Genomic DNA, 13569 nt, shown 5'->3' with positions numbered 1-13569 from the left:
TTATCTTCTAACTGAGGGTTATTGGCAAAATGCCTTACAATTGGAGGATTGGGATCCATTAGTGAACAATTTACAAAGTTAAAAACATACAATGACTTCTGTAATCACTTGGCTGGGGTTGCATTCTCCATTCCACCTTTCTGTTGGAACTAAAGATGCTTAAGTGAAACATGGGGTCTTTTGATTATAGCTTGGCCTGTTGAGGAATAATCCTTGTTTTGCGTGTGACCCCCTAGAGGGCAAGGAAACTCTTTGGGAAGTATACACGGGTCATTATCAGTTTTGATTTGTGAGGGAATTCCTAGGACTGCAAAGGAATTTGAAAAGTGACATCAAAAATCTTTTGCTGACTCTCCTATATGACAGGATGAAAACAAGCACCTGAAAAGGTGTCTATGGAGGAGTGAATATACTTAAGTTGACAAGTTCAGTGAGTATGCACAATTTAGGCAGTGACAGGGGCCATTGATCCACCCGGACAGGTTTATAAGACTTCCAGGTCAATTTCAGGTTAGCAAAATAACAACCTTTACGGTACTGTGGGCACACATCAGGGACTTTAGACTTAGCTCCTTTCTGATCAAAGCAGTCTTTTTTAAGGTGGCTGGGTTTGCCACAGCCAAAACAAACTCCCAAAGTTCCCGAGAGACCCTTAAGGGCTGCAAAAACTGCAGCCATAGTCTCCTATTTATGTTCTGCTGTACCAATGCAGTTACACACTTCAGTCATTTCAATTAAAGTTGGGGCCTGGTTAGGCAAAGACTTAAGGAGTTTCTTACAGTCTCCATTTGCATTTTCAACAGCAAGTTTTAAAAGCAAAATTTTGCAAGCTTGAGGGTGATCAATTTGACGTTCAAGTGCTTGCTTAAGGAGGTCAATAATTAGCATGTATGGTTTGCAGGGCTGCTGGATGATAACTGTAAATGTTTTTTTGTAGCTGTTGTGCATCAGGGACCTTAAGAGAGGCTAGCCATGCTGCTTCACAGACAGAATCAAGGGCTTCCCTCGGGCAGTCTCAGGCTTGGGTAGCAGGATCTGTGTGGGACCCCATTCCCATGAGATAATTAAGTGTCTGAGTGTCTAGGGTGTGATTAGCATGACCCACATAAGTTAGGAGGAGAGCTTGTAGTCCTTTTTGCCACTTCTCATAGAGCATATTGAGTGGGAGTTAACTGAGTAACTGAGCAAGCGACTTTAAATCATGTGGCATCATAATGTGAGCAGCAAATACAGAAGACAGCAAGCTTGCAAAATATGGGAAGCTGATACCATGCTCTGTCACTGTCTGCTGGAGATCTTTAATTACTGAAAAGGACAGTGGCTCCCATTGGGTAGTTCGATTTTGCTGACCTGAGTAAATTGCAGGTGCAACAATTCTTTCAGCAATGTCCAATCCCCCCTCCCTTAATGCTTGTTGTTTCAGGTAAAAATTATCACTGGCATTGCGGAATAAAGATCTGGTTCTTTTTTTCTGACAGGTCCAGGGTCCAAAGGTTCCCCTTCATCATCCTGGCTGTCATCTGGTCAGTGGCCAGCAGTGAACACCCCTAGGGATCATGAGGGGCCCCTCTCCCTTTCACTCGTAAGAAGGGGGGGTCGAGGGCTGTACAGAGAAAGATGCAGTCTCTTCAAATTGTAAAGGACTCCGAGGCTCTGCTGCAGGGGGAGGGCAAGAGGCATCTTTATCTTTAGCATGGAATTTTTCTTAGGCCTTTAGGACCTCAAAAATCAGCCTCCAAGAGGGAAGAAGCATTACTGCAGCTGCTTTATCTCCTTTCTTTGCACAATGCTGCAGTTTAATGGCCACATCGTCCCACAAATCTTTCATAAAAATTGCGAACTGGGGAACTCCTGGCAGCTTAGACACTGTCAATATTAGCATGATGTTTAGGTTACATGAAGGCAAAGATTTGTCATGCTTTTCTAGCAGCTTAGTCATAAGTCCAAAACCGTCTCTTTCTTGGCCAGACATTCCCTGGCCCATGTTCCCTGCAGCTCTCCTCCTTTTCGCAGAGCAAATAATCATCACCAGCCAGTTTTCTGCTTCCTCACAGCATCACTTCGAGTTCTGTGGGGTCACTGACAGCTGCCCAGCTAGGCAGATCCTCTGTCCTAACATGGGCCACCAACATCAACGATTGAGAGATGGGACTCCAGGGAATGCCAATGCTGAAGTCCATTTATTGACTACAGATCTCAGTTTAGAGAGTCTTACTGCTTTGAACAGAATTCTCCACTGCCAAGCAAGAACCACATTGTTCATGTGTCTTATCAATATTGCTTCACTACAATCTTTACAGGTGCAGTCTGTAAAGATTGCCTTAAACAAAAATGACTGCCTTTAAACAAAACACACCATCCCTTTTTCCTTGGTCCCTCAGATCGCTGTGTGAAGTTCCCATGGTTTCTGGCCCACCAGGGATGTCCACAGCATCAATCAATTCTCCAGTGCTCTCTGCTCCACTGCTCAGCTGCCTCCCCATGAGCCTCCTCAAAGGGCCCCATCTTAAAGGGTGATGCTGGATATCAGCTGCTCATTTATCTTCCCAGGGGACAGCAATGACTAATATAATTTTGTAATTGAGAAGGAGAATTAGATGGCAACACTGAAAGAAATTTTTTCTAACTGCAATGTGCACAGCTTATTCACTAACACAGCAAATCCTTTGTGAATTCTGTGCCAGCTTCTTCAGTTCAAGTCTACTGTACATTCACTTGATTTAAAGAGATTGGTTTTGGTCTTACTTTAAAGTTGTGGTACTTAAGCATGACTTGCGTATGAATGAGGTGAATGAATTCATTACTGAGAAGCTGGATTAAGTTCTGCAGCTGTTCAGCCTGGGGACCTTGTTCAAAGCATGGCCAGAGTGACTGAAAAATCCTTTATTGAATGAGGCAGTTTTAGGCTCAAGTGTAACATAGCAAGTAACATTTGAAATGTTAGATTGAAAAAGAAATGAAAATTACTTGCTTACACACATTATCTGCAGAATATATATATATTTTTTTAGGACTACTCTGCAGGTAAATAATGACACTGTATGAGTTGTCCCCACACCTGCCTGATCTTGAGGGTGTTAATTTGTGTCTTGAGTGCAGCTGTGATGTTCACAGCTAGTATTCACAACCAAGATGTCAAAGGAGCTTTACAAATTGTGGATCAAATACAGGATGTTTGCTGTGGCAGAGAACAAAGTGAGAAGGAGAAGAATATCTCCTTTCTTCATGTTTGACATTTTACCTAGTGTTCTCTCATAGATGACCTTTCAGGTATGCTCAGAAATTGCGGGAGAATTTTTCTATTTTGTAGTAATTAAAATGCATACTGTAAAATACTGTGGATGCAAGTTAAGTGGTAGATACTTTCCTTACCTTGTTTGAGCGTGTTTCTGAATGCCTGTCTAAGGCAGTGTTTTATTACTTCTTAGGACATGACTGTGCAGCCATTTCATGTTTATTCCTTTCAGTTTTCAGAGTTCACTGAGCTGTTATGTTATACATGCAAACTGTAATAGCAGAAATTACTATATTGTCAGAGTACAAGTTATAAAGTATGGTCTGCTTGGTAGTTTTGTATTAGTGTTAGTGTATTTTTGTTTTAAATACAGCTGACATACTAAAAAGTATGATATGCCTGTTGTCTAAAGGGCTTAGCAATGGAAAATATTGATAGCATGACAGATCAAGGAATGAAATCGTGTGAACAGAGGCTCACAGGACTAAAACCCCTGTCATGAGTCTGAAAGTAATTATCTACACAGCACAAATTCTTCTGTATGAATTAAAGGAAATCTGAAATTCCATTTAAAGGATATCTAAGCTGTGAGGTGAAGGAGGAATGAAGGAAAAAAAATAGAGAAAGGAGATTCAAACAGACAAAAGTTGTAGAGCAGTAAGGCAGTTCCTCTGTAAGAGAGACCACAGCAGAAAAGCACTATACCTCTTGTTCATATAAATTTAGTATTAGCAATGAAGAATACTTTGAATTTGCTGGTTGTTTTTCAAAAAGTAAGACAGCATCAGAGACCAATTTCCTTCCTTCCATTAAAGAGTGATTATTTATGCTTGGAGGCATTTCTCACCTGCCTACCAGAATATATTCTCATAGCGTGGTCTAACTGCAACTGTAAAATACCTTTGAATTTTTATCTAATTTATTAAATACCTAATTATTCTCATATGTTTTACACACTGTTTTGCATTTTTATGTTGGGTAACTGAATATAGTAGCACATGACAGTGGTGTTTCTCTTGATCTTCATGTGATTTTAGTGTAATGCACTCAAATCAACCTCATTGAAAGTATAACTGAAGTGATCAGTCACAGACTGAACCAAAGATGGCAAGTATGGCAATAAGACTTTCAGGTTGTTTGGTGGTTACTGCTTCTGTGTTTCCACACAACAAAATGAATTTAAGATATTTTCCTTTGATTTCCAGTGAACTGCAAGAACTTTTGACTGTACTTGGTTTACCATCTGTAATAATAGTAATAACAACAATAACAGTAACCATAATAACCACCAACAAACCAAAGCAGAGAGTATCAACCTCCCTTTTGCTGCCATCCACTCTTTACAGACTGCTGCTCTGTCGGGTGCCCTACAAGTTCCCTGCATCTCCAGTTTCAAGTAGTCTGAAATAATTTCTTGCAGGTTCTCTTAGAATACTCCTTGGACTTGCTGAAAGGTAACTGAAACCATGATGCTTCAGGCTCAACAGACATTTTCATAACTTGTTTTCCTGGGGAATTGTAAACTTCTGGAGTTATCAATATGTGTTTCCTTGTATCTTTATTCTTAGGTAACTTAAAGAATTTTAGTTTTAAACCACAATAATTCACAAAGAATCTTCAGCATGAGAGAAGAAGCACAGCAGAATTATAAACATGTATGTTAATGAATTCCATGTAACATTGTGTGCTGGGCCAACTATAATAAAATGTTACTTTTTCTAAATTTTATTTTGCATTTGCTAGAACGTTCCTGTAGTCTAAGCCATAATAACTGCTTCTCAAACCTATTAGCTTCAGGTTTTGAACTGTTTCTATGATTTAACTTCACAAACATAATAACAGCTCTGTGATGGGGTGTCAGATGATTCCTGCACGTGGCCTGGTGTTTTAAGACATGGTCACATCAAGACCTAGAGATCTACTCTGGACCTTTTCACCCCAGGAATGTGTGTGTGTGTATGTGTAAATGTAATTTGTAATTGAATTGCAGAAGTCAATATTTGCAAAGGACATCATACAAATGAAGACTGTAACATCATAACTTCCTTTCTTAATACCTTTTTTAGAGCCTTTTTGAAATTGCCTTTAAAAAAGGCCTTTTTGTGTGCTTCCTCATACACAGAAGTAATTAAGAGTGTGTTTAAATCCTAAAAAAGTACATTTTGCAGTGACAGGGAGGGCAGCAAACAGCAGAGCTCCTAATTTTACATGAATTCAAATACTTAACCAGATCAGAGTTGCAGAGTCACGTTGCTGATCATTCTGTCATTCTAGCCTGAGGTATACACATATCTCCAGTGGTGGATGTGAAGAAATGTAAATTGATTTATGTTTCAGGCATGATCATTTCTTGTCCCAAAAGGACTAATCTTGGGTTTGCACTAAAATCTGAAGAAAAGTCATGTGTCTAATCTTTGTTTTTAAAAGTGAACAGTAATGCATACATTTTCTGGTTTAGGATTTTGTCTTTTTTTTTTTTTTTTTTTTTTAATCTATCAAGAGTGTTCTGAAATACACTTTCTTAGTACTTCTCACAATCCTGTCACTCCTCCCTTATCCCCCTAGGGGATTAGACCTATGAAAATTCTTGATGTGTTAGCAATAGCTTCAAGAGAATTTGGAATTCTGTAGGTAGTTTTACAGCAACAAAAGACTCTTGTACTTTATCCTAGGTTTTGGACTCAATCTGATCCCCCTTTTTTACAAGAATATCTCTGAACCTTGCTTCAGAAGCACACAACAGCATATTGTGCTGCCCTCATCAACAAAGATATTGACCCTAGGTTGACTTTTAACATTTTTGAGGAGTCCACTAAAACACGCCCCAAGGCACGATTTTTGGTTTTGTTAACCTCCCTACAGGCAAACCTGCATCCCTTTATTCTTGTATAAATTTCCACCTTTTTCTTTTGAAATATTAACTTCCTACATGCCATTGCATCAAATTACACTGAATTCCAAATATAAGAAGTATGGAGCATTTTCCTTGCCCAGAATACTGACTGTGTGTTTCTGTGAAAAATGCTTGATGAGACAACCTGCCATTCTCACACTGTTTTTTTTCAGTAAAGACTGATTTCAGTCCTACCTGTTACAGAGTCTTAACTCTTGATCAAATGAGATACTTTCCCAACTAACTCCCCCTTGTAATGCTTATTTTTGAACCTATATTAATATTCTGTTGAGCCATGTTCTGGTTTCCAGATTGATGGTACCTTTCTCTGGATGAAAGATCCACTGTAAATTCTCACTGCTTGATATGTGGTTTTATTTTCCAACTCTTTCAGAATTCTGGAATAAAAAAATCTCCTTCTTCCTAGGGGGAAAACCTAAAACCAAAACCCTAGATAATTTATTTGTTCTTTTGTTTATGCATTAAAACTTATTATGTGTCTTAAACTCAGGCAAAATAGATTTTTTGAGTCATACCTACTTTACACCCCTAAGTTTTTCTCATTATTTCCTATGATTTAATAATAGTAACAAACTCAGAAATAATATTATCTTTTTTGTTGACTTCCATTTTTTCATCAGTTTCAGGCAGCCACACTATACATGCTGCTCTGAAGCCACTGACCCTGCAAATCTTCAGAGCACATAAACTTCATACCTGTTCTTGTATACTCTTCTCTCTCCCCCTCCTGTGTTTCTTCTTTTTCATTGTAAGAATGGAGTGAGTGGGAGAATCTGTTTTAATTTCTTTTGACAGGTTTAGCTTAGCTTGGCTACCTGTGTAGTCTCCACCCTTTAGCTGAACAAACTATTCAGTATTTTTTGATATAATTTAAAATAAAAACTAGAATCTTAGTGCCACTGTTCTCATCTGTGGCAGTAAATACCTATGAAAATAAATCTCTGTGGGAATATACTTACTGATACATGCTGATTATTATTATTACGTCAGTTTGGGGAAGAAACATTGTACAGGGAGAAGTGGATGGACATCCATCTTCCCAGATGATCCTGAGCACACCCAGGAGCTGCAGCTCCCCTTTGCCAAGAGTGATGTTGCTACCTTGAGAGTTAGCTTTGGGAATTGCTGCTACAGTAAGCACTAGTATGAGTTACTCAGCATTCTGGCAGATGTGCTTTTAAGAAAGCATGAATTTAAGGTAGATGAATATGGAAAAGCCACAAGCTGTTCAGTGCTTTTGCTGCAGATCAGTGCCACCTACTTTTCCAGACAGACTGGCAGATTAGTCACCAGTTTGTAACAGAGGAATGCTACTCCACAGTATCAAATTCCACCTTGGGAAGGCAGCCTGGCTGAAGAGAATATACTACAACCACTTCTGTCTGCTTTTGTCTTTGTACATCAGTCAGATGTAACTTCCCTGATCCCTAACATCTGGAACTTCTTTATAACTGCTATAATGGTGGAAGTTGTATTGTATAATGAGTTGCAGAATGTCAACATGGTCAAATGGTTGACAGTCCTTTGCTTGAAGGATGGGATTTCCTGATTGGTCGGAAGCTTGCAAAAATTACTAATATTTCATAGTCCAGATGAAAGGATTTACTGAGTAAGATTCTGCCAGGGAATGTCCTGGGTGATGTACTAATTAATATTTTCATTTTTATATAGATGATGGAAGTGAAAGCAAAACTATTACATTTGTGAGCAGTGCCAGGTGAGGAGCGGCAGGAAGAGCCCTGAAGAATTCAGAATAATCTCATCACGGTGAAGCAACGTCCCTCCTCAGTTTTGAAGGCCACATGATACATGAACACTTGCTAACCACCCAATACAGTGGGAAATTATGTTACAGTGACTATCTTATCTGTAGTTTTTAAATGAAAATTTCCCATGTGTAAAGTTCAATACATGGAGGCTTTTAAGGAACTGTTTCTAATGCAGGAGAACTCAACACTTATCACATCAAGGCTTTTAAAAATATCTCCTTTTAGGAAAAGAAGCAGTAATTTAAAAGCTCTTTAGCCTTCAATTACCCAGGGGTGTGCTAACATGGTTTAACATGTGCTAGCATGGTTTAAGCTGGAGATGTCTTGTGGCTCTGTGAGATGTTTTGTGGAAAAACCCAAAGAGAGAAATGTTGACTGGGTTATATATATGGGAATATTTCAGCACTCTGCGCTCCCCGGATGTAAATAAATGCAGTAATAGGATAAGACACCTCCAAGTCCCTAAAGATAATTGGAATCTGACCTCTTCTCAGGGAATACTGCAGGATGTAGCCGTGGCTTAATGGTATGAAAGAGTGTGAAGCTGCTTTCTCACAAATGAAGAATAAATTCTTACCACAAACTCAGATTTCCTGGTTTGTTCTTTTCTAGTCTTGAATTAGAAAACTCTCAAAAGTTAAATCTTAGCCAGGATGACAAAGTGTCAGGATCTGTCAGGCCTGCCTGCAAATGGCCATTTATTTTGCTATTTTGATAAACATTAAAAACTGCTTCATGGATTACTTCATACCCTACTGGTTAGTAGGAAGTAAATTTTAAGTGCTTCTAGCCACAAAGCAACTTTACTTAATGTTGCAGCTGTGAGAAATTTGCTTTATCATACCCACAAGAAGCCTGTCCAACAGCAATGGTTCTGGCATTGTGTTCTGGAGGTGTAGGTTTTTCTGCCAGAAGAAAGCATATTTTCAGTAGGTTATTGTAGTTTGTTTTCAGATCCTTGCTGGGAAAGCCTTAGATCTGCTACACTCAGATTCTTCACAGCTACCTGCATGTGATAAGGAGCAACCCCTGTGTGAATACTTTAACCAAAAAGAGAAGTAGCCAGAAGGCAGGAATGGGTGGCCATGGGCCATGTGTATGTGAGTGACAGGGGGATTGCAGCACCAAGCTGGGCTACCTAAACACCAGTGTAGTTGAAGTATTGGCTTGTCTGATAAACAAAGTTAACCAGGCTTTCACTGTACAAAGACCTCATGAAAATAAATAAATCTACTCTCTCTGAAATGTAGGTATTTAGTGCTGATTGCTCTAAAGGAGCCTAAAGGGAAATTAGCAATTCTGTCTTCAGAAAAGCACTTGAATAATGTTATAACTACATGAAAAAAATGAAGGAAAAATATTTTTTTGAATAAATACCATCCATTTTGTGCTGTGAATACATCAGGGATCCCTGTGAAAAAGATGGTATGAATGATCATATCTTTAAGCTCTTTCTTACTTTATATTCCTTGTAGCACTGCATTGACACTGTGCAGAAACTTGCAATCCAAAGTGCTTTCCTCTTTCATTTCTTTAATTCTTAACATGGCTCTGAATATCAGGTCCCCCCGTGATGGCAAGTGAGGAGCCATGGGTACTGCCCTTACAGACACTCTGTCTCCAGCACAGCCCTGCTCACAACACTGAGCACCATGTCAAAAAAGGGCAAATTTTGGGAGGAAAGAAAGAATTGACAACAGTGTTCAAGGAAAATGAAGACAACGTGATGCTAAAAATGTACTCAGGAAAGCAGAAAAACAACACATTACATGTTTTGAACCAATGAAGATTTCTGTATTTCATGTTGCAGAATACAGTTGGTTTTTTTTGATCCCATCCGCCAGCTAAGAACAACACAGCTGCTCACTCACACCTGCCACCAGAGGGATGAGGGAGAAAATTAGGGGAAAAAAAGCAAATGTCATGAATTGAGATGCAGATAATTTAACAGGTAAAGCAAAAGCCACACATGCAAGCAAAGCAAAAGAAGGAATTCTTTCACCCCTTCCCATGGGAAAGCAGGTGTCCAGCCATCCTGAGGAAATCTGGGCTCCATCACACTTAACTGTGACTTAAGAAGACAGTTGTTATCACTCTGCATATCTTCCCATTCCTTCTTCCTCAGCTTTAAATACTCACGCCATATGGTATAAGGTATCCCTTTAGTCCATTTGGGTTACCTTTCCTGTCTAAATCCTGTTGAAATCCTTTAGTGTTCCCTCCTAAATTCCTGTGCAGCCCCAGCCTGATCACTGTTGGGGTGGGGTGAGAGGCAGGAAAGGCCTCGGCTCAGAGCAAGCCCTGTGCAACAATAACTAAAACATCCCTGCTTTATCGACACTTTTTCCAGCACAGATCCAAAACACAGCCCCATGCTAGCAACTGTGAGGAAAATTAACTCTATTCCAGCCAAAACCAGCACAGTGGTCTATTGCATCTCAGTAATAACATAAAATGAGATGAATGTTACAGTAGTGTTATCATTTAATAGATCAACTGCACAAATGTCACTGCTTATACACACTTACTGAAACAAGTATACCTTGAAATGAACAGAATTAGTCAATAGGTCACCTCAACCTCTGCCTTTCAGAGGAAGCTAAATCAGTTCCCTGCATGCAGTTGCAGGGACAGAGCACCAAGCAGAGCGTTTAGTATGCAAGCAGCTGCTGTTCTGCTTCTGCCGAAGTGAGAAAACACCACGGTTTCAACAAGCTGTTAGTAACTCTGTGTATGTGCTGTGTAATGTATTATGCAAATTCACTCCTTTAAACTTTAATTTGAGGTCAGTGTGGAAAAATGCCAATATTCTTATAGTTAGATGAGAAACTGCACTTTGATAGGTTAGCTGCTAATTTTGTTAATTTATTATTGCAACCCATATTAAACCATTTGATCTTGTCATTGCAAATACCAATTTTCTTACACTTTAATCGCTTCAATCTTTATTAAAATTTGTACCAGCCTGTTCAGTCAATAATTGAACAAACAAAAGTCTGCACTCAAGTTAACAGTGCTGTTTTCTTCCCTGTTTAACTGCTACCAAACAGTGGCCAGCTGGGCTGCTTGTAGGGCTGAATGCCCAGATTTTTCAGGAATGACAGAGAAAAACAATGCTGCATAGGCTGAGGCCAAGCAGTGTTACGAAGGCTTGGACTTGAAATGGCACACTACATAGACATAGTTAGAAAACAGGAAGCCTGGTAATCTCTGCCGAGATCTGGTTGTGACTAAACTGGTAGCCAAGGTGAGGTGCTTGTATGGAACAGCTTGTGGTTTGGCTGCTCATAGTGGAGTGGTGGGTGTTGAAAGATTGGAGTCAGAGGGTGCACAGATGACAGTGCATTTCACTTGGCTTTCACAGTTATGTGGCATTGCATGTTAGCTAATTCTGCCTGGAGGGCCTGCTTAGTTTGTGATCAAGTTAACTGATTAAAAGAAACACTGTCAGTATGCTAGAAGACTAAAACCAGCATGAAAGAGAAATGTGTATTTTTCCAGATTTTTTTGGTAGTTGCAGCTCAGTGGCATTGCTAGACTCTAAATATTGTCACTTGACTGATAACATATTTGCTATTTGCAGTATGGTTAGGTTTTTTTGTCATACTGCCTTTTGCAGATCAATGAAGACAGGAACCTAATGCTCCAATCTCATCTTTGCTAAGGAAACATTCCCTGGTTTGTGGGGAGGCAGACTAGAGGATTCTGTAGGAACACTATGGGAAAATACAGGAACACTACAGGAATATGAAGCCATTTTCCAGTTTTAGTAGAGATATGTCATGAATGAAGGAAGCAAATGCCAGTATTCTTAGGCTGTGTTTATCCTGCTGTGAAAAGATTTGAGGGCTCAGGGAGTGATGGTGACTTAATGGCTGTTGAGGAAGAAAAAGGGATAAAATTTCAGCTCATACAAATCTTCTGTCAGCAAACTTCTGCGTGTGGTGTGGCCAGGCATAAACACTGGTCATTTACTACTGAAAAAACCCCATCCTTGCAGGGTCTGCTTCTCCACAGAATGACAGAACTATTAAAACACAGGGCCACAATCCAAGTGATAAGAGCCTGGCTGAGAGTTGTGCAGTCAAAAGAGTTAATTTTCGATTAACACCTTCCACAGAGGTCCTGACTCCAGTCTGCATGCAGTTTATGGCAGAAGAAATGCTGAACACTTCCAGTTGTGAGCACACAGAAACTATGTTTACTTTTAAAAACAAAGGCTGCCTTTGCAATCTGTGCATGTGCTTAAGCTGCTCTCCTTCTTTATCCTTTACCCACATGAGTCTTCACAACACAGAACTTAACTAATAACTCTTCCAGTCTTAATATCTTTCTCCAACCTCCTATTTTTTTCCCTTTTTTTTCCCTTGCCACCCTACATCTCCCACCAGTCGTCCTTGCTGACCCTTCTACTGCCATTTTTCATTGTATTTCTGCTTATTTTTTTCCACCACCATGTTCTTCTGGTGTGTCTTTCCCTCCTCTGTCCTCTGTACCCTAGTTGATAGCCTTATTCTGAGCAAATGTATATCTGAAACTTTTCAGACTGTTTGACTGAAGGTAGACAATCAGCTTAAAATATTTCCATTTCAGTGGTTAAACTTATCAAAACTAAAGCAATTATAAATGTGTTTTGCTGGCTATGTCCTTAAAATCCAGCAATATTTGTATGAAAAAGGTAAGAATTGAAATTCAGTTCTTGGGTACATAAGGCAGTGTTATTGTACTGGCATGACAAAACAAAAATACTGAAATTCATTAGTTTTTATGTATTATTAATCAGGAGGGTCTCAGAAGTTCTGAATTATGAACAGAAACATTCTTCTAAATTATCCAGAACTATAGAGAGCCCTAACAAGGTTTGCTGGAGTTTTTAATGATGTGAAGCACAAAAGCCCTGATCCTTCTGTGTTCAAGCCCAATTTCATGCTTTGCACTGCATCTCTTTTATTAGGTTTGTTCAGATTTGCTTAGTGTATCACTTAAAATAGTATTCTGTTAGCATTTTAACCTTTGGTTTGCTATATCTCTTTACATGCTCTCACATATTTGCAATCCACTGTCTGTTCTTGTGCTGTGGATCTTTTCAATGCAATCTGGCTGTAAATTTAAATGTTTGATACTCCTGAAGTTCTGATAGGTCAACATTTGTTTTAATCTTGAAATGGGGTTATGTGTTTGGTGTACCAGAAGTTTGCATTATAAGCTTCTAAAAAGACGTAATCTTGAAATACAAATTTTCTTTGAGGAACAGTGAGAGAAAAATAAACATAATAATATATAATTCTGTACCTGTTCTATTTGTTTTTGCATTTGCTTTTGAGAACCAGTGAGAGATACAAGCCATCCATGCAGTGCTTTAATAAAAAGCCCCAACAACATGTAAATAAAATCACTTATCTAAATTAAAGTGTAGTCATCATGTAGAAAACTTTAGAAAAATATGAAAAAGACTGCACTGAGAAACTAGTCTTTCAAAAAATTGTTTTGGATTACCTCCCAGAAAGTTTAACTTTTTTTTTCCCCCTCATATAAAATTATTTAATAAAAAGTGAATAATACATTAGTAGTAAATAGAGTTCCTTGAAACATTTCTCTCCATTCTTAAAAAATTAGAATATTTTCATGTTTTCCTTAGATGCTTGAGAGTA

The 13569-nt window shown here is 38.9% G+C and overlaps 1 long non-coding RNA gene across 1 annotated transcript; it reads left to right on the top strand.

Annotated features, from left to right (window-relative positions):
- Positions 1 to 3165: 3165 nt before the first annotated feature.
- Positions 3166 to 8501, top strand: LOC111940771 (uncharacterized). The gene is made up of 4 exons (XR_002869674.2): positions 3166 to 3270; positions 4441 to 4689; positions 4804 to 4890; positions 7821 to 8501. It is a non-coding gene; the product is annotated as an uncharacterized LOC111940771 (long non-coding RNA).
- Positions 8502 to 13569: the final 5068 nt, after the last annotated feature.

This window comes from Cyanistes caeruleus, chromosome Z (assembly GCF_971803275.1).
Source record: "Cyanistes caeruleus chromosome Z, bCyaCae1.hap1.1, whole genome shotgun sequence".
NCBI classification, from domain to species: Eukaryota; Metazoa; Chordata; class Aves; order Passeriformes; family Paridae; genus Cyanistes; species Cyanistes caeruleus.
The sequence above is the reverse complement of the archived record's forward strand: the minus strand, read 5'-3'. Positions and strand labels throughout refer to the sequence as shown.